The 26,020-nt window shown below is 39.3% G+C and overlaps 1 protein-coding gene across 4 annotated transcripts in view; it reads right to left on the bottom strand.

Annotated features, from left to right (window-relative positions):
• The window catches only part of KDM2A (lysine demethylase 2A), a 103,595-nt gene that overhangs the window by 50,853 nt on the left and 26,722 nt on the right, over nucleotides 1–26,020 (bottom strand). The window lies entirely within an intron of this gene.

Raw genomic sequence — 26,020 nt, 5'->3', positions numbered from 1 at the left:
GAATGGGAAGTTACTGCTTTATGATTACAAAATTTCTATTTGGGGTAATGAAAACAAGTTTTGGAAACAGTAATGATGGCAGTACACTGAATTAATACACTTAAAAATGGTTAGAATGGCAAATTTTGTTATAAATATTTTACAATTTCTAAAAATTAGTAACGTAATATATCAAAAATCTCCCTTTGAGAATCACTGTACAGGAACTTCCCTGGTGGTGCACTGGTTGCCTGCCAATGCAGGCGACACGGGTTCTATCCCTGGTCCGGGAAGATCCCACATGCTGCGGAGCAACTAAGCCCGTGCGCCACAACTACTGAGCCTGCGCTCTAGAGCCTGCGTGCCACAACTACTGAAGCCTGCGTGCCTAGAGCCCATGCTCCACAACAAGAGAAGCCCCCGCTTGCCGCAACCAGAGAAAGCCCATGCACAGAAACGAAGCCAATAAAAAAAAGAAAAAAAAGAATCACTGTACAATTCTATCATTTTATATCAAATAGTTTTTCTTGCTAAGATAATCAACCTGTGAGAATCAGGAAATATGGCGGTATTATTTTACAAAGAAAAAGAAAGGTAAAACTGACCTAAGTTAACCCTCTCAGAAAACAACAGAAAAACAAGAAAGTAAAAGTGTCTAAAGGGAGAAATTATCTAGTGTCAATTCTACTATTGCTACTTTCTGTGTGATCTTAGGCACTTAAGTAAATCATTTAACCTCTCTAGATCCTAGTTTTCCCCTGGAGGTAAATAATTCAAGGTCCCTTTGTGTTCTAAAATAAAGTCCTCAACAATCTGATTCCATCTAAGATATCAGCCTTGCTCCCTTTTACATTATACCATGTTGAAATTTTGCTACATACGGGTCCCCCAGGTCTGCCTGCCCTTATTCATAGACTATCTAAATTCCAGACCTAGCCCTCTCTGTCCTGACCAGAGACACTGAGAGAGACCAGTGGTGGGTTGGCAGGGTAGCCCTCCTAGGGACTTCCACATCGTCCTGCTGTCTGCCTACCCCCCATATTAAACAAACCTCCGTGTATCTCAATCAACCAGATGTTAGAGGCAGTTCTTTCTGGAGAGCTTAGGCAATTCCCATTCCCCTAGGGATACAAAGGAGTCAGAGAATGAAGAAATTGTATAAAGTATGAAAAGGCAGTTAGTTTTTTATTAATGACACCCACAAGGGCTACTGCTCTGAAGGTGAACTATGATGCCAGGGCAAAATTACAGTAGTAATAGCAGTTAACGTTTGAGTGCTTACCACGTACCGAGTACTGTAATAAGCACTATGCATGTATTAACACATAGAAGAATAGTATCCTCTCTACTTTATAAAAATAAAAAAGGCAAATGTAGGATAGAAGTAACTTGCCCAAGTTACAAAGTTAGTAATTGGTGCAGCTGAGATTGGAACCCCAGCACTTTGGTTTCAGAACCAATGGTCTAACCACCCTATACTACTGAAATCATTTTGGAATGAAACTTCAGCCAGACCAGTAGCTTGAGACAGCTGGAAGTAACTGTCAAAGGAAGAAGACACCCAGACAGCTGAAATGACTCTGTCAGCGAGAGGAAGTAAAGTGGTGGGACCTACTGGCAACAAAGGAGACTATCTATAAATCAGAAAACCATGCTTGGTAGAAAGAAGATTAGCAAAAGACCTTCCCTAAGGTTGGAGGTTTCTGATATTTGCTAAGGGATACTACATTTCTAGCTATGCCACTATTTATTTAACATTCTACCATTCCTGACTTCTAATTCTAGCTTTTACTTGACAAATTATCTTACGGGACATTCAGCTATTCTGGCTGAAATAAAAATATTGTTATTCCTAACCAGAGATCATTTTATTTTATATCAGAGTGCTTTGAACTTAGTACATTTATTGTGTATGGTATTAAAATTTGTTCTCATTCTCTGTATTTGTAGTCAGTGACATTTATTACACACCTTCTGTAAAAATGAAATTGCCAACTTTTTTTTTTAAGCAAGATTTCTATGTCTCCTATTTTCTCTAAGATTCTGATCTGAGATAGATCTACCCCACTACCTGATAGAAAAGTTTTTAATTACACAGCCTCTTTGCTGGTGATGGTATAAGAAGCCAAGTAATAACTGGATTTTCATGTCCACATCATGATACTGCTTTAAAAAAAGTTTGGGGCATCTTTTTACAAATTTATAAAGCTATGTGGATTAAATCTGAATCTTTCCAACATATACCAAATCCCCTATTTGATAAGTGCTTAATAAGCTCTTACACATCTTTAAAGAAAGCAGCTGAGGTTCTCAACTAGCCTCTATCACAAAAGTATGGACATATACATACCCTAAAAATCAATTGAACTTTAAAGTGTTGTTCTCATTTTCTTTCTTTCCATATTTTTGAAAACCCATCATTACTGTAAGATCACACACTGGGACAGGTACATATGTAGATGGATCGTTGCCTACCACCTTCCTATGTGTGTATGTGTGGTTTGTGCTATAAAAATTATTTGAGGGGACTTCCCTGGCGGTCCAGTGGTTAAGACTTCGCCTCCCAATGCAGGGGGTGGGGGTTCGATCCTTGATCAGGGAGCTAAGATCCTACAAGCCTCGTGGCCAGAAAACCAAAACATAAAAAAAAACAGAACAAATCAATAAAGACTTTAAAAATGGTTCCCATCAAAAAAAAATCTTAAAAAAAAAGAATGAGAAAAATAAGTTCTTAAAAAAAAATTATTTGAACACTTACTCATTCATAAAACAGGACACTGAACATGGAGTAACAGCCAGATGCTCTGCATACAAAGATAAAAGGCACAGTCCTAGCCCTGAAGGAGACTGCTGGCCAGTAGGGGGAGACAGATATGTAAATAAATTACAGTATTACAATTCAATGTGATAATGTACTGTATTAAGATAGGTAGATACAAATGTTATTAGAGTCCAAGAAGAAGTAACAGAATGGTTGGTGAAGGCTCCACATAAGAGAAGAAATGTCTGTTCATTCATAATAACTTTACTGAACACCTACTAAGTGCCAAGGACTATAGATACAGACTCTATATTGCTCCTCTATAGCAGTGACCTCTTCAAACTTTTTTGGGTTTCCCCCTCACCCTACTGGATTACTCAGGACCTCCGTATTAAATGAGAGGGTGTGGATAACATTTTTCAAAAATAAAAGCTTATAATCTTTGTTTAGAAAATGTGATAATTTCATTACACCTCATGAGGGATTTTAATGGAAACACCCTAAGGTAGTACAAGAACAGTAGGAACCACTGCCTTACAGTGACTGAACCTTGGGCCCAAGTTTTTACCTTTTGATTTAACACTTACTGGCCCTTAAAATAAGAGGCCTGACCACAAAGATAAAGGAAGGCACATGCTTAGTTTTAACACGACTGCTTTAATGTATTACAAAGAATGTGTACTGATCAACTGACAGGGCTGAAAAGCTTGCATTTCTTTTGTTGACAGTTCAGCCTTCAAATATTTTCTGGGCTAACTGAAGATCACGTTCTGCAGAGATCAACAGTACACAGAACACTTTCTATATATGAAAGACGTTAGCAGATCACAGTAATTCCAACAAGGCAGAGTAATCCATAAATAGAATTTGGCAAGAAGCTTTATTCACACCTAAGTCTCTGATTAAAAAAAAAAAAGATAGCTGAGAAGGCACAATGCTCTGAAGAAGAGGGATATATAACACAAAGTGAACTTTTCCCCTAAAAGTTCCCTCAGAACTAATATCAAATACCTACTATATACAGAATGATCCTAAAATTCTGAGTCAGGATACAGTTACTCAACCACAAACATGTCCTCCAAAAAACCAACTGGCTGAGAAATGAGTTAAAGTGCTGGATCTCTTCCACCAACATGCCCTGCTTTTCTGCATACTATGTGGTATAATCAACTGTTCAGTGTGCTTGCTGCACAAGTAACCATGATATCGCCACAATTCTGTAAAGGAAAAAACTGTGGCTACAAGTAGCCAAATCATTCTCTGAAATTCAGGATGAAGACAGGCATCTCAACACCATCTTTAAGAGGAATAATCTTAGTTCAGACATTATAGAAAAAGCACATTTTTATTCCCCTAAAGGTTTTTACTAGAATATACATACATTCTTCTTCTTGGATACTGGCAAAAGTAGTACTCAGCAATATTACACTATCAACATGCAAATGTTCAATCCGTTTATCCTCCCAAAGTAGCCTAGTCAAGCCATCAGAGAAACTGGAAATAAGTAACAATATTTGTCAATGTCCAAGTCATGTTGGGGGTTTTACTTCTTTTTTAGATTTATTTATTTATTTATGGCTGCGTTGGGTCTTCGTCGCTGCCCGTGGGCTTTCTGTAGTTGCAGTGAGCAGTGGCTACTCTTTGTTGTGGCGCGCGGGCTTCTACTTGCGGTGGCTTCTTGTTTTGGAGCACAGGCTCTAGGCGCACAGGCTTCAGTAGTTGCAGCAAGTGGGCTCAGCAGTTGTGGCGCACGGGCTTAGTTGCTCCGCAGCATGTGCGATCTTCCTGGACCAGGGATCGAACCCGTGTCCACTGCACTGGCAAGCAGATTCTTAACCACTGCGCCACCAGGGAAGTCCCAAGGGGGATTTATTTCTTAAATAACTGGGAAATAAAGATGTGTAATTCCCCACCCTACCTTCTGTCCCGCTTTCAAATCTTCACCTCCTTTTAGTAACCATAGAATGATTTTTAAACTCAGCACTCTTACTATATGACACTCAAAAATTAATCTACTCATTGCCAACCCCCCCAAAATTAATCTGAATTAAGTGAAATCATTACCCAAAAGGAACATAAAATGTTTGCTTTTTCTAATTGTTCACCTCCTAGAGCAGAAAAGGGAATTTTGGAAGGCCTAATCACTAGGAAATAATCTTCAAATGACCTGCACACAACCAAAATGGATAATACCACCCACCAAAAATGGAAACAATAATGAACTCAGTAATATTCAGTTTATCCCTCAACTCAACAAATTTCTTAACTTTATTTTCATTAGCCAATGAACATCCATTGAGATTCAAATACTCCCTAAACACTCATGTTTACTGCCTGGTTTGTTTCTATAGCCACAGACACCCAGAATCCAGAAACAAAGATAATGCCTAGTTTTTTCACCATCTTCGGTAACTGATGCAACTGTAAGCCATTAGTATGATATGTGGCACAAGCCATGCCATTTCAGTTCCTAGAAGGTAAAGACTAGTGTATTCGTTAGGCAAAACAATTTGTAGAAAAAGAAAAAGCCCCTAGAAGTTTACCTTAAATCTAATGGGGAAGTAAGAGTGTGACCTTTCTGCCAGTCACTGAGAAAGGTACTGCAAACCTAAAAGGACAGCTTGTTCTGGAAAACACTAACTCTAGACATTTACTCAGTAAATGATATGAACCATTAAATGTGTCCCACATGCTGCTTCTCCTAAATTTTAGGTGAGTTTGGGGAGACAGCAAGCAGTCACTTGAAGCCAGATGATATTAGATAAATGTACCTATCTCCAGTCTTGCTATATTCCTCTAATCAGGATGCTTTTCTCTATGGCCCTCCTCTCTGGAGCTATGATTCATGTTTTGATTCACAGACAAAGATCAATCTCTTCACCAACACATGACCTCTTTCAAACTGTCAAACTTGAGATTTAGAGGAGTCATGAAATTTCATGTTTAGGAACAGAAGCTCTGGAAGGAACTGGCAAAAGATGAAGAGCTGGTATTTTAAACTGTCCCCCACAAACACATATACTCCTCCCCTTTCCCACTACCATGATTATATTATAATCCTGCCAAGACCTTTTTCCTTCTCATCTTTCAGTCACTCATTTGTGCCACCCAAGGAAGGTTAAAGCACAGAAAACTATGTCTTCACTTCTGAATTTACCTAGAAATGTTAGTGTAAGAGTGGTAAACTGACCCATAGCATTGAGAAGCCCAAGAGCAAAAGGAATACTTAGATAAAGCAGTTATACTCAAGCTATGAGAGAAACCAATAATGCAAATTAATGACCACATATTTGCTAACTTCTCCAGACATCTAAAACATTACCAATCACCTTCAACCAAGTGAACAATCTTAGAAAATTCACCTTCAGATATGACCCTATTTATTATTATTTCTAGCAAAACTACATAATGAGAACAAAGGAACTGGAGTCAGAGTGGGTGTGGGCCTGGTCTAAGTACCGGTACTTTGAGCTTCAAATTCCTGAAGCTTCCATTTTCTTGTGTGAAAATGTCAAGACTTTCACTTAATGCACAGGATTGTGGTGAGGTTTAAATGAGAACATATGCACAAGTACTCTGCAAACTGTAAAGCGTCCCATACATAAAAAAAGGTTGAATGTAGTAGTGGCAGAGTCTAGGGTTCAAATAATGGTTCTGCCTCTCACTGTACATGAGCTACTTTAATAATTAAAATAGAAGCCATCACACAGGACTGTATGAGGATTAAGTGAGATAAAAGACGTGAAGTAGCCAGCACATGTCCAAAAAATATTAGCAACTATGGTTTTGAACAGGAATCAACACTGGACTGGGAAACAAACTATCTTTCCCAAAAAGAGCGGTTTATGCGGCTAGAGACAAGTCATACCTCACATGCCTTTTCTCAAACAGCATTAAACATCAGATAAGATTTTTTCCTCCCTTATCATCCCAAGTGGCAAAGCTTCTAATAAGTTTCCTAAGTCTATCCCTTTCACGAGCTCTTTTATGTTTTCACCATCTCTATCTCCTTACATCAAATATCTAATCCTAGGGATGAAATTTCAGGAAATGCAGCACCTGTACCCTCTCCATCCCCACACTGTCAGCAATTTAATATGAAGTGGTCATTGCTGGAAGGTGTTATTTGGGAGAAGCCTAAAAGTCTAAGTGGTAGAGCTGGCTCTACTGTTGTTGATTTCTGGGTAGCAGGAACTTAAAGGAATGGTCATATGTGAACAGGGGAAGTGCGGAGCCAGAAGATAGAAGAGCTATGTGCTTATATAAGAACAAGTTTTTGGACATTAAGACAAAGAGAAGGCTGAAGACAGACTAAAGGAGAAAAGAGAACTGACCAACAAAACTAGAAGGTTTAGAACACAGTTCAATTCTTGACATAAAATAAATTTCACACCTCCCTGCCTGTGTTGCTCTAAAATCTCAGAAAGTGCTATAGAAGTAATCATGTACATTTACAGAAAACAACAATTAAATCATCTATTGCTATGATTCTCTTGTATTGTTCGGATGTAATGAAAGAAAACCCTGGTGAAAAGTATACAATTATGTTAGAATTTTATACTGCCAAGAGAAAGGGCAATAACCAAATAAACTGAAATGATTTAATAAATTGTAATTCATCCTTCACTATACTTGTTAGGAAGCTTGTTTAGTAGTGGAAGGAAGTTCCTGAGAGAGACAGAGTAAAGAATCAAAACAGGGACCTAAAAAGCTCTTTTCCCACCATCATCCTCATAGAGATTCTAAGCCTGTGTGTCCCACAGCCTTTGTACTAGGACTTACAGGACTTACATGTCCTGAGTACTTACTATAGGCTGAGTTCTGTCCAAGACAGAACAGAAGTAAATAGAAGAGAGCGGCTATTTTCAAGAAGCTCATAATTTCTTTGGAAAACAGAACCCACTTAATTAAGAAAAGACTAGAGGCACAGGCAAGAGCAGAATGAGAACGAGAACTTAAGAGTAGGTTTAGACAATCCAATTTCACACAGGTGCGTGTTGCTATGAAATGCTACAGCTAAATATCAATGTGACTAGATGTTACTACATTTTCTATCATAATAATAGGTAACATATGAATGCTTCCTTGTGCTAAGCATTTTTGAGCCCATTTTTCTAGCTCATTCATAATCCTCACAACAACCCTATGAAGACAGTAAAATGCCAATTTTAGTTATGAAGAAAGAATCAAAAAGGTTGGGTAAGAAGCCAGGATTACTCAACATGTAGCTGAGCTGGGACTCAAATACAGCCAACTATCATTGAAAAAAGCCTATATTCTAAGTCAAACTCAACAGAAGCAGAAAGTAAAATGGTGGTTGCTAGGGATTGGGGGAAGGAAGAAACAGGGAGTTGCTGTTCAGTGTGTATAAAGTTTCAGTTATGCAAGATGATCTGTTGCACAACACTGTGCTTATAATTAACAATATTGCACATTTAAAAACTTGTTGAGAGGGCTTCCCTGGTGGCGCAGTGGTTAAGAATCTGCCTGCCAATGCAGGGGACACGGGTTCAAGCCCTGGTCCGGGAAGATCACACATGCCGTGGAGCAACTAAGCCCATGCACCACAACTACTGAGACCACGTGCCGCAACCACTGAAGCCCGTTTGCTTAGTGCCCATGCTCTGCAACAAGAGAAGCCACCGCAATGAGAAGCCCGCGCACCGCAAGGAAGAGTACTCCCTGCTCGCCGCAACTAGAGAAAGCCCGCGCGGCAGCAACGAAGACCCAACACAGCCATAAATTAAATAAATAAATAACAATAAAAAAAATAAAAACTTGTTGAGTACAGATCTCAGGTTATATATATATATATATATTTCTTAACCACACAAAAAAAGTGCGACTCCCCTTCTGCAAAAAAAACACAGACAAAAAATAAAACGAAACAAGCCTACATTCTTACCCCCATGCCAGAAGTTCTCGAACTTTTTGGTTTCAGGAATCCCTTACACTCTTAAAAATTACTGAGGACCCCAAAAAGCTTTTGTATATGTGGGTTACATAGGTCAATATTTAGTGATTACAAATTAAAATGGAAGAATTTTCTAAGTATATAATTGCAAAACAAGACAATGTCTTGTATTTCCACAAAGGCTCAAGGAAAACTTCAGGATTTCACTGGACCACAATGAAGTTACAGAGATTACAGCAGTTATAATCAAACACTAGCTAGTAAGAGCACAATATGAGTACTGAAAACTGAGTTAATCTCTGAAAAAACACATTTAAATCCTACTACTTTACAAAATTTTAGAAAACACAAGAATACACAAATACACACTCTATTAACCCTGAGAGTGATGTCATCACACATCATGTAAGTTCTGGAAAACTCCACTGTATTTCTGGAAAATCTCCACTGATTAGTGAATGAGACAGAAAAAGGCAAATAACATCTCAGTATTACTATGAAAATAGTTTTGACTTCACAGATCCCTATACATAAAAGAATCCTGAGTATATATCATACTGTGGGAACCACTGTTCCACACCAATCTTCTTTAAATCATGGGTCATAAAAATCAATGTAGGTCAGATATGCATTTTAAAATGAAATAATAGAATAGAATGAAATGGAGAGTATAAGAAAACACAGTAGGCTAAGTACCATTTCCTGAAACTGCTGTTAAAATTATGTACACCCATGTGTATGAGTGTACTAGGTCCTAACAGAAAATGTATTTCCTGGACTTCCCTGGTGGCGCAGTGGTTAAGAATCCACCTACTAAAGCAGGGGACATGGGTTTGAGCCCTGGTCCAGGAAGTTCCCACATGCCGCGGAGCAAGGAAGTCCGTGCGCCACAACTACTGAGCCTGCACTCTAGAGCCCATGAGCCACAACTACTGAGCCTGTGTGTCACAACTACTGAAGCCCGTGCGCCTAGAGCCTGTGCTCAACAAGAGAAGCCACCGCAATGAGAAGCCCATGCACCACAACGAAGAGGGGCCCCTGCTTGCCGCAACTAGAGAAAGCGTGCAGCAACAAAGACCCAATGCAGCCAAAAATAAAATAAATTAAAATTAAAAAAAAGAAAATGTATTTCCTACTGCAGCTCAGTCAAACACTGAAAAACACTGTACAACACACTAATTTCCCTATACTACTGCCAAAGCAGAGGCTATACACACATAACCTACAATCTGTATACTAAAAACTGATAATTTGTTATAAGCTAGACATTCTCCAACATGAAGGCAAATAAAGGTTTCAGGTGGATACAATTTCTATAAATTGAATAAAGTCACAGGTCACCTCACCACGCTATCACGCTGTTGCCACAGCCACCACTAAAGCTTTCCTACCACCTTTGCTTCCACAGTCAGTTCAGGTAAATAGGAAGGCAAGAGTTATCCAAGCTCCATCAGCCACAAATAAAGGTGCTCTTCCCTTCCCTCTAAACAGAGCTCTTGCTCTTAATCACAGGTTGACTTCCTAAATGAAGGGCCTGCCTTCAGAGCAAACTGGTCAACAATCACTTTGCTGCTGGCGTTATGGTTACTGCTCTCATCCTGAATCTATACGATTTCCTGGGTCAAAACAGCAGCATTCAGACAATGGTTCAAGTTGTAGATCTCTCTCTGTATCCTGGCAAAGGCAGGTCTGCATCTGGCGAACTGCAACAAATGGAAACAGCAGACAGTGAAAGGCAGAGCCTGTCTGCACCAACAGCTGAAGCTCCACCCACAGCCTGGGCACAATCCAGGACACCCAGAGATCTCAACAATGATCTCCCTGAGAGCCTACAAAGACAAACTCTACTGGAGGCAGTGAATGAAACATAACATCACTGCCTCTTCCTCTCTACCAGAACTGAACTGCAGAATTTTCTCTCAGAAACAGTTTCTCTCTCAATTAGTCCAAACAGACTAACAAAAGCCTGATGAAAATTATCAGCAAAAAGGCAGTGAGGCAGGACTGAGTTCAGTGATGCATCATAATGGCATATACTTTTAAAAAATTGTAGTAACATACACATAATGCAAGATTTATCATTTTAACCATTTTTAAATATACAGTTCAGTGGCATTAAGTACATTCACGTTATTATGCAACCAACACCACTATCCTTCTCCAGCCAGGAGTTTTACATCATCCCATACTGCAACTCTATACTTACTGGCATATACGTTTTCAATGACCCTATTTTTCTGATATCAGCCTACCCTAAGTTCCAAGTGCACCCCGTCCAAGAATAGACCCAATCCCACTACTGTCTTCAAACTTGGAGGGGAAAAGGCAAATTCTGTGAGAGCAGAAATCTTTCTTTTTACTGCTGCCTCCCAAGAATCTAGCACATGCCTGACAAATACAGATTCAAATATTCATCTGTTACATGGCCAAAGTTATCCCTAGAGTACTTACTAATTGCAAAGGGAAAAATATACCTTTACAATGGAAAGATCTGCTGGTTACCACCTTAACCAGTCTTAACCATCACTACCAGTGGGACAACCTAGCACTGTGTACCTTCTGACTTGATACAATTTGAAGTGCTCAATCATCCAGGAAGCATCCTTGCCAAAATGTTTAACATGAATCTAATCCTCTAGACTCAAGTTCTAGTTGATGAGGAATAGTTTAGGAAAACAAATTAAAGTACACAATGAGGAAAGAGACAAATCCAGAATGTAGGGCTTTTTAAAAGACAATGTCACTCACATGAGTACAGTCAACTGATCTTTGACAAAGGACCAAGGGCAATTCAACATTTTCCTGTGGAACAGACAGTCTTTTCAATAATTGGGGCTAAAACAACTAGACAGTCAACGTACAAGAAAAAAAAATACAATCACTGACCTTATACCTTTCACAAAAATAAACTCAAAATGGATCATAGACCTAAATGTAAAACACAAAACTATAAAACTTCTAAAAGATAATATGAAAACACCGAGGTGACCTTGGGTTTGGCAATGAGTTTTAAGATACGTACCAAAAGCAAAATCCATGAAATAAAAATGTTATGTTGGGCTGCATTAAAATCAAAAACTTCTGCTCTGTGAAAGACACTCTTTTAAGAGAATAAAAAGAGAAATCACAGACTGGGAAATAACATCCACAAAAAGAGTTGAAGACTTAGTCCACACAGAAAAACCTGCACACAAACATTTACAGCAGTTTTACTCAGAACTGTCAAAACCTGGAAGCAACTAAGATGTCCTTCAACAGGTGACTGGATAAACTAATTATGGTATAGCCATACAATGGAGTATTATTCAGCAATAAAAAGAACTATCAAGACACAGAGACATGGAGGAAACTTAAATGCTTATTACTAAGTGAGAGAAGCCAGTCTGAAAAGGTTGCAATACTGTATTTGGATTCTAACTACATGACATTCTAGAAAAGGCAAAACTATGGAGATAATAAAAACATCAGTAGCTGCTGGTGTGAGAGGGAGGAGGAGAGATGACTAAGTGGAGCACAGCAGATTTTCAGGGCAGTGAAAACCATTCTGTATGATACTGTAATGGTGGACACATGACATTATGCATTTGTCAAAACCCACAGAACTATAAACACAAAGGGTGAACCCTAATATAAACTATGGACTTCGGGTGATAATGTTGTGTCAGTGTAGATTCATCAACTGTAACAAATGTAACACACCGATGGGGACTTCCCTGGTGGCGCAGTGGTTAAGAATCTGCCTGCCAATGCGGGGGACACAGGTTCGAGCCCTGGTCCGGGAAGATCCCACACGCCGCGGAGCAACTAAGCCTGAGCACCGCAACTACTGAGCCCGTGTTCCCTAGAGCCCGCACGTCACAACTACTGAGCCCACACGTCTACAGCCCATGCTCTGCAACAAGAGAAGCCACTGCACTGAGAAGCCCACTCACCGCAACTGAGCTCACACGCCACAACTACTGAAGCCCGCGTGCTCTAGGGCCCACGTGCCACAGCTACAGCACTCGCATGTTGCAACTACTGAAGCCTGAGAGCCTAGAGCCCATACTCCGCAACAAGAGAAGCCGCCACAATGAGAAGCCTACGCACTGCAACAAAGAGTAGCCCCTGCTCGCCGCAACTAGAGAAAGCCCCAGTAACGAACCCCCAACGCAGCCCCCCCAAGAAAACAGAAACACGGGGTTTCCCTGGTGGCGCAGTGGTTGAGAGTCCGCCTGTCGATGCAGGGGACACGGGTTCGTGCCCTGGTCCGGGAAGATCCCACATGCCGCGGAGCGGCTGGGCCCGTGAGCCATGGCCGCTGAGCCTGCGCGTCCGGAGGCTGTGCTCCGCAACAGGAGAGGCCACAACAGTGAGAGGCCCACGTACCGCAAAACAAACAAACAAACAAAAAAAAACATGTTGAGTAGAAGCCTGACACTAAAGGTCACATGTTATATTATTCTGTTCATATGAAACATCCAGAATAGGTTAATCTACAGGAAAAGAGAGTGAACTAGTACTTACCAGGAGCTGAAAGGAGGGGTATACTGCTTAACAGTACGGGGTTTCCTTCTTGGATGTTTAAAATGTCTTGGAACTAGATAGAATGTACTGAATGTACTAAACGTCAATGCAGTGCATACTTTAAAATGGTTAATGGTTAATTTTATGTTATGAGAATTTACCTCAATTAAGAAAAAATGATATGGGAAAAAAATGTAAAAACTATTCTTACCTAGCGGGCTGTACAAAAACAGGTGGCTAGCCAGGCTTGACACAAGGGTTGTAGTATGTCAACCTCTATCCTAGATTAAAAGAGACTAAAGAGTCATAATTAAACGTAAATCATAAACTTGGACTGAATCCAGAATTTTTAAAAGTCAGGAAAAAGCTATTTAGGAAAATGTGAATATTAGATATCAGGGAACTATTGTTATTTTCTTAGGTTATGACAATAGATTTGTCATAAGGTCTTACCCTTATTGTTAGGAAAGACATGCTGAAATATTTAGGGGTGATAAATATGTGTCATGATGTGCAAATTACTTTCAAATAATTCAGCCTCAAAAAACTATATATAGAAACAACGTGGCAATTTTCAAAAAGCATTTGGGGACTCTAGGGGAAGAATATACAGATGTTCATTATATTGCTCTTTCAACTTTTCTGTATTAGAGCTTTTTCAAACTAAAAAAGTTTGGGAGCAACTTTATTTTGTGAAGGTAGAAAACTGGCTCTAGACAGCTGAATACAAAGGTTGACAACATATTAAGCCTAATGTCCCAAATTCCTTGGGAGTAAGGGCTTATGAGAACTGCACTGAGGAATATACCTGGTTCCAGGATCCTTTTCTGGGACAGAAAAGCATCGCTTTTCCAAGGACAGGCTTAATCAGGTAGGAAGATTGGTAGGACCCATTCCTTGTGGACATGGGTATAAGATGCACCATAAGCACTTGCAAGAGGAATTCCTGAAAAATAACACATGCACAAGTGCATGCATGTAACACACACATAAAAAAAATCTGGCACTGCAATCCTATATTCTCATTGACTTACAAAATTAAATTTCAAATGCTGTTTCCCCAGCCAAGGGAAAAAAATCTGACTATAAAAGTTAAATGATGGCTTAAATGTTCTTACTGAACTAAAATCACTCAATGTCTATGGAATGACCCACATGAAATTCTACAGCAAGTACGCATCCCTTGTGCAGGTTGTTCTAGACCAGCGGGCTCCAACAGAAAGTAATGTGAGCCACATATGTAATTTTTTTCTAGTAGCCATATTTTTAAGGTGAAATTAATTTTAATAATATATTTTATTTATTCCAAGAAATCATTTCACATGTAATCAATAATATCATTTCACTGTTATCATTATAAAAATTATTGAGATCTTTATTTTTTCATATTAAGTCTTCAGGGTTCATTGTGTATTTTACACTCACATCTCAAATTACACTAGCCACATTTCATGTGCTCAATAGCCAAATGTGGCCAGCGGCTTACTATGCTGAACAAAGCAATCTAGCTCTTAGAAGAAGCGACAGAAGCAAAGCTTAGAAAGTGAGCTACCAAGAAAGGGATTTAATGTATGTATATGAATCTCCAAAATCAACAAATGCTGGAATTGTTCTATATTTACATATGATAATCAGCCAAACAACCATTTACCAAGGTTTAATTTACAAACTAAACTCAATCCCTGCTCTGGTACCCTCCACGATATCCTCTAAGCAAAGGGGGTTATCACATCTCCATGTGGGCAGGGGAGACTTTACTCCACATCCTCTACACACATACCGGGTGGGCCTGGGAGTTCTGTCCCTTGGCTTTCATTACTAGGTTCAGTCTGAAGACTAGGATGAAAAAAGAAAAAGGTGCTAATGGTTAGAATTAGCACCATTTTCCCTTGGCATCTGTCTTTGTCTACTAACCCCTTCCCCCATTGTTTTGTCCAACTGACCTCCAATTCCCCAGAGAAGAGAGATCATGTCAAATCCATATTCTCCAACTCTTAGATTCCTGCTGCCAAAGTAACTGTGGCCTCTTCCTCTTGACATTCCCTTACTTTAAAAAGAAAATTCTGCCAGAAAGTGGCTTTAGGAGAGCAACTAACATCACTTCAAGATCAATCTCTTTCCATAAGTGGCCTAGAATCCACTTCCCAATGTCTATTTCAAAAATACCATAGGTAACAAAAAAATAATTTAAATATACTTAGGATCAATGATATACAAATAGTAGTTCAATTACTCTTCCCTACTATCCTCCCTCAAATGTCTCCCTTGCCCCACGAAGATGAGAGCAAATTTTTCACATTTTTGAAAAAAGGAAACATCATTTCTTACTTGTCAGACTAACAAACAGTATCTTTGATCCCCAACTGTAGAACTTCAGGTAAACGGAGAGACAGTGAATTTCATAAGTTCTAATCTTTTATTGGTCTTTTAGCAAATGTGTATTTTTGAGCTAAATGACTGAAACTATATTTCTTATTTCTTCCAGCTTCTTCCCTTGAATAAATCTTTCCAGGGTTATAAGAATTCTAGGACTTCCCTGGTGGCGCAGTGGTTAAGAATCCGCCTGCCAATGCAGGGGACACGGGTTTGAGCCCTGGTCTGGGAAGATCCCACATGCCGCGGAGCAACTAAGCCCATGCGCCACAACTACTGAAGCCCGCGAGCCTAGAGCCTGTGCTCTGCAACAAGAGAAGCCACCAAAATGAGAAGCCCGCGCACCGCAACGAAGAGTAGCCCCCACTTGCCGCAACTAGAGAAAGCCCGTGTGCAGCAACGAAGACCCAATGCAGACAAAAAATAAATTAATAATAATAAAAAAGAATTCTGTAATTTGGCCTAAGATCTGACACTACATTAAAAATTGTTGAATTCTGGGCTTCCCTGGTGGCGCAGTGGTTGAGAATCTGCCTGCTAATGCAGGGGACACGGGTTCGAGCCCTGGTCTGGGAGGATCCCACATGCCGTGGAGCAACTAGGCCCGTGAGCCACAACTACTGAGCCTGTGCATCTGGAGCCTGTGCTACACGAGAGGCCGCGATAGTGAGGCCCGCGCACCGCGATGAAGAGTGGCCCCCACTTGCCACAACTAGAGAATGCCCTCGCACAGAAATGAAGACCCAACACAGCAAAAATAAATTAATTAATAAACTCCTACCAACATCTAAAAAAAAAAAAAAAGTCTTAAAAAAAAATTGTTGAATTCTGCTATCCTTTGTTTACTGAGCTTATAAAATACAGATTCTAATAACCAGTACTTGTAATATATACGAAATTACTAATTCACTATCTTTTTATATATCTATGAAGTAGAAAATATATATACCTGTGTATTATTTGTGTACATGTGTGCGCGTGTGCATGTGTATGTGTGTTTAAAGGCAAAGAAGATGACATGGAAGGATACATGACTTGATAAAATAGTTACTTCTGGGGAAGGGATTGGGACTAGAGCCGTTTAAGGGGCTCTTTAGCCTTATCTATAATACTTTATATAATAATGTGTTCCTATTCTATTTGTATAATTAAAAACCGGTCAGGGGGCTTCCCTGGTGGCGCAGTGGTTAAGAATCCGCCTGCCAATGCAAGGGACATGGGTTTGAGCCCCGGTCCGGGAAGATCCCACATGCCTTGGAGCAACTAAGCCCATGCGCCACAACTACCAAGCCCACGTACCACAACTACTGAAGCCCGTGTGCCTAGAGCCCATGCTCTGCAACAAGAGAAGCCACCAAAATGAGAAGCCCGCGCACTGCAACGAAGAGTAGCTCCCACTCACCACAACTAGAGAAAGCCCGTGTGCAGCAACAAAGACCCAATGCGGCCAAAAATAAAATAAAATAAATAAATTTTAAAAAGAAAAAAAAAGTCAGATTTGAAATATGTAGAACTAGCTGGTTATATAACTTAAGTTCTGAAAATTATAACAGATACCATTCATTCAAAGTTCATTGTTTGCAGTCTATATTCATTACCCCATTAAATCCTCAAACAACTCTAAAAAGGCAAGTATCATTATTACCCCCAATTTAGAAATGAGTAAATTGAGACTCAGAGAGGTTAAGAAGTGCCCTGTTTAAGGTCACACAAATGTCAGGGCCTGGAAGGGACCCCAAAACCACACTAAAGCAAATCCACAGGGAATTTGACAGATTAGTTATAGCCTTGCTAAGGGAATATTCAGTTAATTCAGGAGTAAAGAGAAAACACTTTTTAACTTTTGCTATTGTTAAAGAAAAAAATTTGCTTATTTATCTGCCAGATTCAGTAAACGAAGCTATAAGACCACTTTGTGGTATTTCTTGACTGGCTTACTAACTCCGCTGATCGTGGCGGCAGCGTCCTGAACCTATTGAAAGTTTGAGAGATTTAAGTAGAGCTGTAGTGACAAGCCATGTACCACCAGCTCCCACCTCAGCTCTTTTGGTTAATTCTAAGCAAAGTACAGCAAATAAATTCAGCTGGATTGCACTTTAGGGTGTGGATTATTTGTTTCTGACAAAGGAAAAACCCTATGATTTGAGTTTTAACTACCAAAACCCCCATAATTTTCTTAAAGGACAACAACAATGACAAGTATTTGTACCAACTATAACTGATCTAGTAAAAATTAAGTTAATCAACTGATACGTGTGTATTCAGTCAATTTACATTACCACTAGAAGATCAGCTAGAAGTCTTGCTACAAGAATCTCTAATGTAAGGGAAATATATACAGTGTCTCCGAAGCTCATGATCCTTGAAATCCTCTTTCCTTCTTACCTTAATCAAGTTTAGCTAGGTTCACTGACTCCTGAAATCCAGTGAAGGGCATCTCTTTTAACCTGACCTTTCCCAGGATGGAACAAGAGCTGTGGTTAAGCCTGGATGAAATATAAATAAGATTTATCTCCACTCTCAAATGCCAAGTCTTCCATACAGCATTGTTTTTAAGTTGATTACATACTCTGGACTTATACGTCAGACACTTTCACAAATCTTAGTTCTATTTCAAGTTCCGTATCTGGTTCAGGAAATTTTTACTGCCAGTGCTACAAATTAACTTTAGTCCTGGGTGAGATTCTGAGGGAGTTTCAAACATATTAACCTAATTCCAAATGAAATAAAAAAGCTATGTACCTTTAAAAGCTTTTATAAAACATTTTTATACTCAAGTTAAGAAATCAATAGATAAAACCCACTAAAATGACGGAGGAAAGCATGGCATTATAGTTTATAACCAATATTTTTTTATAAACAATATTAAACTGAAGAGTTTTCTACAGCAAAAAAAAAAAAGAGAATAAATGGTTATTTTCCATCCACCATTTCAATATTGCTCATTCTGTATTCAGTGGCTTCGGTTTATATTACACATGCTGTTTCAAGTTCCTTTCCTAAACTCTGTTCCCAGTTCTACCACCTTTCCTTACAAATGATGACCTCATGACTTACTCTATAAAGAACATCAAAACTTTAAAACGTAGCAATTATAGTTTTTCTTCCCCATGATGTTGGGCCAACCCTTGCCTCTTTCATCCTACCCCCATTATCAAGGTACCTTCTCACCCTCTCACTGGGTCTCAGTAAATTCACTCAAATTTCAAGACGACTAAGTTCTAAAATGTGCCTTTTTTTTTTTTTTTTTTTTTTTTGCAGTATGCGGGTCTCTCACTGTTGTGGCCTCTCCTGTTGAGGAGCACAGGCTCCGGACGCGCAGGCTCAGTGGCCACGGCTCACGGGTCTAGCCGCTCCGCAGCATGTGGGATCTTCCCGGACCGGGGCACGAACCCGTGGTCCCCTGCATCGGCAGGCGGACTCTCAACCACTGCGCCACCAGGGAAGCCCCTAAGATGTGCCTTTTGTGCTTTACTTTCTAAAATTATTTCTCTGGCTCTCTGTCCTCACCAGTTTAAGATCCACCATTCCCAGAGAAGCCATTATTTAATTCTGATTCTTGAATATCTATCATCACAATCACCCAGCTCTATCTATTTATAACCATAAAATAACTCTTCTCTTTTCTTTGCCACTATATCAGTAGATCTTAAATTCTGTCTTCTCCTGAAAGTTTCTGCAATTGAGTGCTATATTCTGATTACTGATTATTTATTATTTAAAAAGAAAACTCAGAAAGGTTTAACAGGCCAAATGTGTGCGTGTGTGTTGTGCTGTGTTCTACTAGAGAACAATTAGAATACAGAACAGTGCCTTTGACATACTTCAGAGTACACAGTTCAAAAGTAATTTAGCGGGCTTCCCTGGTGGCGCAGTGGTTGAGAGTCTGCCTGCCGATGCAAGGGACACGGGTTCGTGCCCCCGTCCGGGAAGATCCCACATGCCGCAGAGCAGCTGGGCCCATGAGCCTGCGCGTCCGGAGCCTGTGCTCCGCAGCAGGAGAGGCCACAACAGTGAGAGGCCCGCGTACCGCAAAAAAAAAAAAAAATTTAGGAATTGCAAAGTTATCATAAAAGAATAAAAGCTCAACAGTGCCTTTGAACTTTTTCTCTTCTTTGGAGATCACCTATTATATCTTACAGTGAAAAATACGTTATTTGTTTAATTTTGTAAATTTTTGGTAATAAACTTTTAAAGATATCAATAAAAGTATACCACAGCAAGGACAATAAACGGATGATTAGCAAAAAGTTGTTGGGAATCTCAAAGTACCATCCCACAAATTATTTTCTAATTACAAAGGAGAAAACACATTTTTAAAGGAAAGATATGACAGTCGCACCTGTAACAAAGTGATCAAACATAGCAATGCCAAAAATGAGACAACCTGAAACTGTCTCCTGGTATGATGCAATAAATAAACACAGGCAGTGACCTTTGTAGTATTTTTGCCAATGTGTTTAACCTGAAGCTAATCACCTAAAGCTCCATAAACTTATTTCTAAAGTGCTCCTTTCTGATGTTTTAGTCTCAGTTTAGTCACGATCAAAGGGACTCTGGTGGAGCGCCAACAACCACCATGAAAAACGGGGTAGCAGAATGAGTAGGTCTGGGGCCAGGCAGACCTAAGTTTGAATCCTGGAACTGTTACTTACTAAGCCTACATAAGCCCTGAGCCTCAGTTTCCCCCTCTATAAAATGAGGTTATATAAAATACTACCAATTTCAGAGATTGTTACAAGGATTAAACGGCATATCTAATAATGTAAAATATCTAAAATACTGCCTGGCATATTAGAGCGATTCAGCAAATGTTGGTTACCCTATCATACCATATATTGTTCTCTATGTCATGATTAACAAAAAACTTTTATATACATACAGTGTCTCATCATCTGATGCTCCCTGTAAATAACAGCTACAAGTCACTAAAAGTGAATACAATGACATAAATCTTCCTGCAAGGAGTTATTAATCTTTTAACATTATAAAAATGGAAGGATTTGCATTCATTCACACATGACCCCCTTTTTTTTTTTTTTTTGCGGTACGCGGGCCTCTCACTGTTGTGGCCTCTCCTGTTGCGGAGCACAGGCTCCAGACGCACAGGCTGAGCGGCCACGGCTCACGGGCCTAGCCACTCCGCGGCATGTGGGATCTTCCTGGACCGGGGCACGAACACGTGACCCTGCATCGGCAGGCGGACTCTCAACCACTGCGCCACCAGGGAAGCCCCCACACATGCTCTTTTTACTGGTAGTACTTGTTTTCCACAATCCCATATGCCCAAATTTCAGTAGTCACACTTTAGTTAAATAACATCAGTCTCCCAACAACATCGTTCAAACTTCAGTTACCATGGTATATGAACCACAAGTAGCTGCATAAAGTACAAATTTTTTTAAACATCTTTATTGGAGTATAATTGCTTTACAATGGTGTGTTAGTTTCTGCTTTATAACAAAGTGAATCAGCTATACATATACATATAACCCCATATCTCCTCCCTCTTGCATCTTCCGCCCACCCTCCCTATCCCACCCCTCTAGTTGGTCACAAAGCACAGAGCTGATCTCCCTTCGCTATGTGGCTGCTTCCCACTACCTATTTATTTTACATTTGGTAGTATATGTAAGTCCATGCCACTCTCTCACTTTGTCCCAGCTTACCCTTCCCCCTCCCTGTGTCCTCAAGTCCATTCTCTACATCTGCGTCTTTATTCCTGTCCTGCCCCTAGGTTCAAGTACAAATTTTACTGCTAGTTCTTCACTCCAGAATGGCTGTGTAAGTGAAGATGTGCATTGTGATCAGTGACCAATCACATCACTTCTTTCAAAGTCTGTTAGTGATGAGTCACTGGGAATGCTATTCAGTTCACACAAAAACAGCACAGCGTGTAGCTGTGTTGACTCCTAGTCTCCAGTAATAAACCCATGTGACATTTTATAAAAATGGATAATCAAAAAAGGGAACTGGCCTACAGAGATAAAAATGAAGCAAAGATGTAAAAAGTGGTAATGCTGAAAGTAAAATCTGAATAGAAAATAAACAGAGTTAACATGCATCAGAGGAGCTTAGTACTGGCAAACTTATCAACATACACATAAGGAAAGTGATGATGATGATGATGATGAAAAGGATAAGGATGTCCCAGAGGAACTGACACCAGCAAAAAAAAAAAGGAACTCTCAATGATATTTCATGACATTGAAAGTACAAAGGATAGGGAGCACAAATATATGGACACCAAGGGGGAAAGTGGCGGGGGCGGGGGAGGGTGTGGTGGTGGTGTGATGAACTGGGAGATTGGGATTGACATATGTACACTTATATGTATAAAACAGATAATTAATAAGAACCTGCTGTATAAAAAAAATAAATTTAATTTAATTTAAAAAAAAACCAACAACAAAGGATATGGGCTTCCCTGGTGGTGCAGTGGTTGAGACTCCGCCTGCCAATGCAGGGGACGCGGGTTCAATCCCTGGTCCAGGAAATCCCACATGCCACGGAGCAACTAAGCCCGTGCACCACAACTACTGAGCCTGTGCTCTAGAGCCTGTGAGCCACAACTACTGAAGCCTGCGTGCCTAGAGCCCATGCTCTGCAACAAGAGAAGCCACCACAATGAGAAGCCTGCGCACCACAACGAAGAGTAGCCCCCGCTCGCCACAACTAGAGAAAGCCCACACGCTGCAATGAAGACCCAACACAGCCAAAAATAAATAAAGGAAAAAAAAGAATAAAGAATAAATAAAATAAAAAATAATAATAAATAAATAAATAAGAATAAATTAAAAAAAAAAGGAAGTGCAAAGGATAAAATGCTGGAAGCCAAGGCATCCAAAAGACGTTTGCTCCATATCTTAAGTTATAGGACAAGAAGCAGGCAAACACTGCTCAAACTACTCTTGATAAATTTTAACAAAGATATAGAACACTTCAATATTCAATGTTTCTAATGCTTTAGATTACAGTGTATCAAATAAATACTAGTTTTACTTTTTCGTTTCCTCATACCAACAATGAAATTGTTTTTAATATTTTGACAAAAATTTTAAAGGGCACATCATAACTTTTCCCATTGGTCATCTTGCATGGCCTTAGTCTTCATGGTCGTTTTTATAGTCCTACACTACCATGCAAAGTGGGGACTGCTTGTGGATATATACAAGAGTGTGTGTGTGTGTGTATACAGGTGTGGAATTTTTGTTTATTTCTTTATTGAAGTCTGGTTGATTTACAATGTTGTGTTAGTTTCTGGTATATAGCAAAGTGATTCACTTATATATACATATTCTTTCTCATATTCTTTTCCATTATGGTGTTATTACAGGATATTGAATATAGTTCCCAATGCTATACAGTAGGACCTTGTTATTTATCTCTTTTATATATAACAGTTTGTATCTGCCTAATTTATCCCTCCCCCACCTTCTTTCCCTTTTGGTAACCATAAGTTTGTTTTCTGTGTCCATGAGTCTGTTTCTGTTTCATAGATAAGTTCATTTGTGTCATTCTTTAGATTCCACATGTAAGTGATATCATATGGTATTTCTTTCTCTTTCTAACTTACTTCACTTAATATGATAATCTCTAGGTCCATCCACGTTGCTGCAAATGGCATTATTTCATTCTTTTTTGGGGGGGCACGCCACGCAGCTTGCAGGACCTCAGCTCCCCGACCAGGGATTGAACCCAGGCCATGGCAGTGAAAGGGTTGAATCCTCACCACTAGGCCATCAGAGAACTCCCCATTAGTTCATTCTTTCTTGTGGCTGAGTAATATTCCACTGTGCCTATACACCACATCTTTAGCCATTCATCTGTCGATGGACATTTAGGTTGCTTCCATGTCTTGGCTATTGTAAATAGTGCTGCTGTGAACACTGGGGTGCATTTATCTTTTCTAATTATAGTTTTCTCCAGATATATGCCCAGTAGTGAGATTGCTGGATCATATGGCAACTCTATTTTTAGTTTTTTAAGGAACCGTCATACTGTTTTCCACAGTGGCTGCACCAATTTACATTCCACAGCTGTGTATTTTTTTCCCCACTTACTCCCAAACCATCTGAGAGTAAGTTGTATATACGATGGCCCTTTACTCCTAAATACTTAAGTGTGCATTTCCTAAGAATAAGGATTTTTTTTTTTAACCACACCACAGACCAGGTGTCAGTAAATTCCGTAAGTTACTTTTTAAGAACCTATCTACTCTTTAGGAATAAAAGATGGAGTCTATGCCTGCTGTTCAATGTCAAAGATAGCAGCTGTGAAATGTATAAATTAGTTTTTCAGATGTAATATCTTTCAGGCAATTATATAGTTTAAATTTGCAGTTTAAGACATTGTCAATAGTAAAAGTAAATGAATAAAAATAAAGTAAATGGATAAAGAAAACTTCCTAAAGCTAGTCAAATATTCAATTCAATAAGTTTTAATACTCCTTAGGTATATAGGGAATAAAAAATAAATTTTTATAATCTTCACTTTAAAATATGATACAATCCTTTCAGGAATTCAGCAATCACAAGTGAAACATCATGACACTACACAAAAATGCTAAATTAAATACACAATAGGGTTTAAGTATACGGTACAAAAAAAAATCTGTCACTAGTAGATAAAGAGAGAATTATATTCAATCGAATTCATTATATTTTAATCATCTCCCATGTGCCAGACATTGTCAATTTTCTGGTAAATAAGACGGTAATGGTTCCTGCCCTCAGAATCTAGAGAGAGTAAGTAGAAAGACAATCAGGGTATTATTTGTTATGACAGCAGAAAAATCTAATGTTAAAGAAACAGGGAGAAGAGGTACCTTATCTAGCAGGAAAAGAAACAGATGTCAAAATTTTCCCAAAGGATGTAACATCTAAGCTGAAATCTGAAGGATAAATCAAATTCGAGAGAGGAAGGAAAGTGTTCAACTCAGAACTGCATACGCAAAGGCCCCAAGGTAAAATAGGCCAGAGAACTTCAAGAAAAAGAAAGTAGTAGCTGAGTACAGTATCATTTTCAGGTAATGGGAAAAGAGAAAGGGAGAATAAGGTGTAATGGAAAGAAATTCAACCCGAAGTAAAAAGACCTGGTTTCCAAGCTTTGCTCTACCACTTATTAGTTGTATAACTTTAGGACAAGTCTTTTTACCTCTCTGGGCCTCTATTTCCTAATGAGCAAAATGAGGACACTACCATATTTCCCCTCAAAGGGTTATCTCAAAGATCAAGTTTTAAAAAGCATGTAACAAACCATAAAACAAACAAAAAAATTATTTAAAAAATTCTGTTCACCAAAATACACCATTAAAAAAATAAAATAAGTCACAGATTGGATAAAAATATTTGCAGCATGTAAGTCTAACAAAGGACTTGTATCCAAATATATAAAGAACTACAAATCAACAATTAAAAGATGAACAAATCAATAAAAAAGGGGGCAAAAGACTTGAACAGATACTTCATCAAAGATATACAAATGCTCAGTAAGCACATGAAAAGGTGCTCAACATTATTAGTTACCAGAGAAATACAAATTATAATCATGAGATACTATTTCACACTCACTAGAATCGCTAATGTCAAAAATGTTGGTAAGGGGACTTCCCTGGCGGTCCAGTGGTTAAGACTCCATGCTCCCAATGCAGGGGGCATGGGTTCCATCCCTGGTCAGGGAACTAAGATCCTGCTTGCCACATGGCGCGGCCAAAAAAAAACACAAAAAAACGTTGACAAGCATATGGAGCAAGTGGAGGTCTCATACACTGCTGGGGAAGTATAAAATGGAACAGCACTTTAAATAGTTTGGCAATTTCTTATAAAGTTATACATATATTTACCATATGACCCAGCAACCACTCTTTTGTATTTTCTCAAGAAAAAAATGAAAAACATGTCCACATCAAGACTTACACAAGAATATTTATCACAGCCTATTCATAATAGCTGAAAACTGAAAACCACCAAAGTGTCCATCAAAAGGAGAATAAACAAATTATGGTATATATACACAATGGAATATATTCAGCAATAAAAAGGAAAAAACTCTGGAAACACATGGACACAACTCAAAAACGTAATGTTAAGTGAAAGAAGCCCCTCACAGAAGAGCACATGCTGTGATTCTATATTTATGAAAACTGGCAAGTTTAGTCTATGGTGATAGAAGTCAGATATAGGGATGGAAGAGGACACTAAATACAAAGGGACACAAGGGAAATTTCCATGAAGATGGAAATGTTCTCTATCTATATCTTATTTTGAATAGTGACTACTCTGTCAAAACTCACCAAACTGGGGCTTCCCTGGTGGTGCACGCAGTGGTTGAGAGTCCGCCTGCCGACGCAGGGGACACGGGTTTGTGCCCCGGTCCGGGAAGATCTCACATGCCGCGGAGCAGCTGGGCCCGTGAGCCATGGCCGCTGAGCCTGCGCGTCCGGAGCCTGTGCTCCGCAACGGGAGAGGCCACAGCAGTGAAAGGCC

Source organism: Delphinus delphis, chromosome 8 (genome assembly GCF_949987515.2).
Source record: "Delphinus delphis chromosome 8, mDelDel1.2, whole genome shotgun sequence".
NCBI lineage: Eukaryota > Metazoa > Chordata > Mammalia > Artiodactyla > Delphinidae > Delphinus > Delphinus delphis.
The sequence above is the reverse complement of the archived record's forward strand: the minus strand, read 5'-3'. Positions and strand labels throughout refer to the sequence as shown.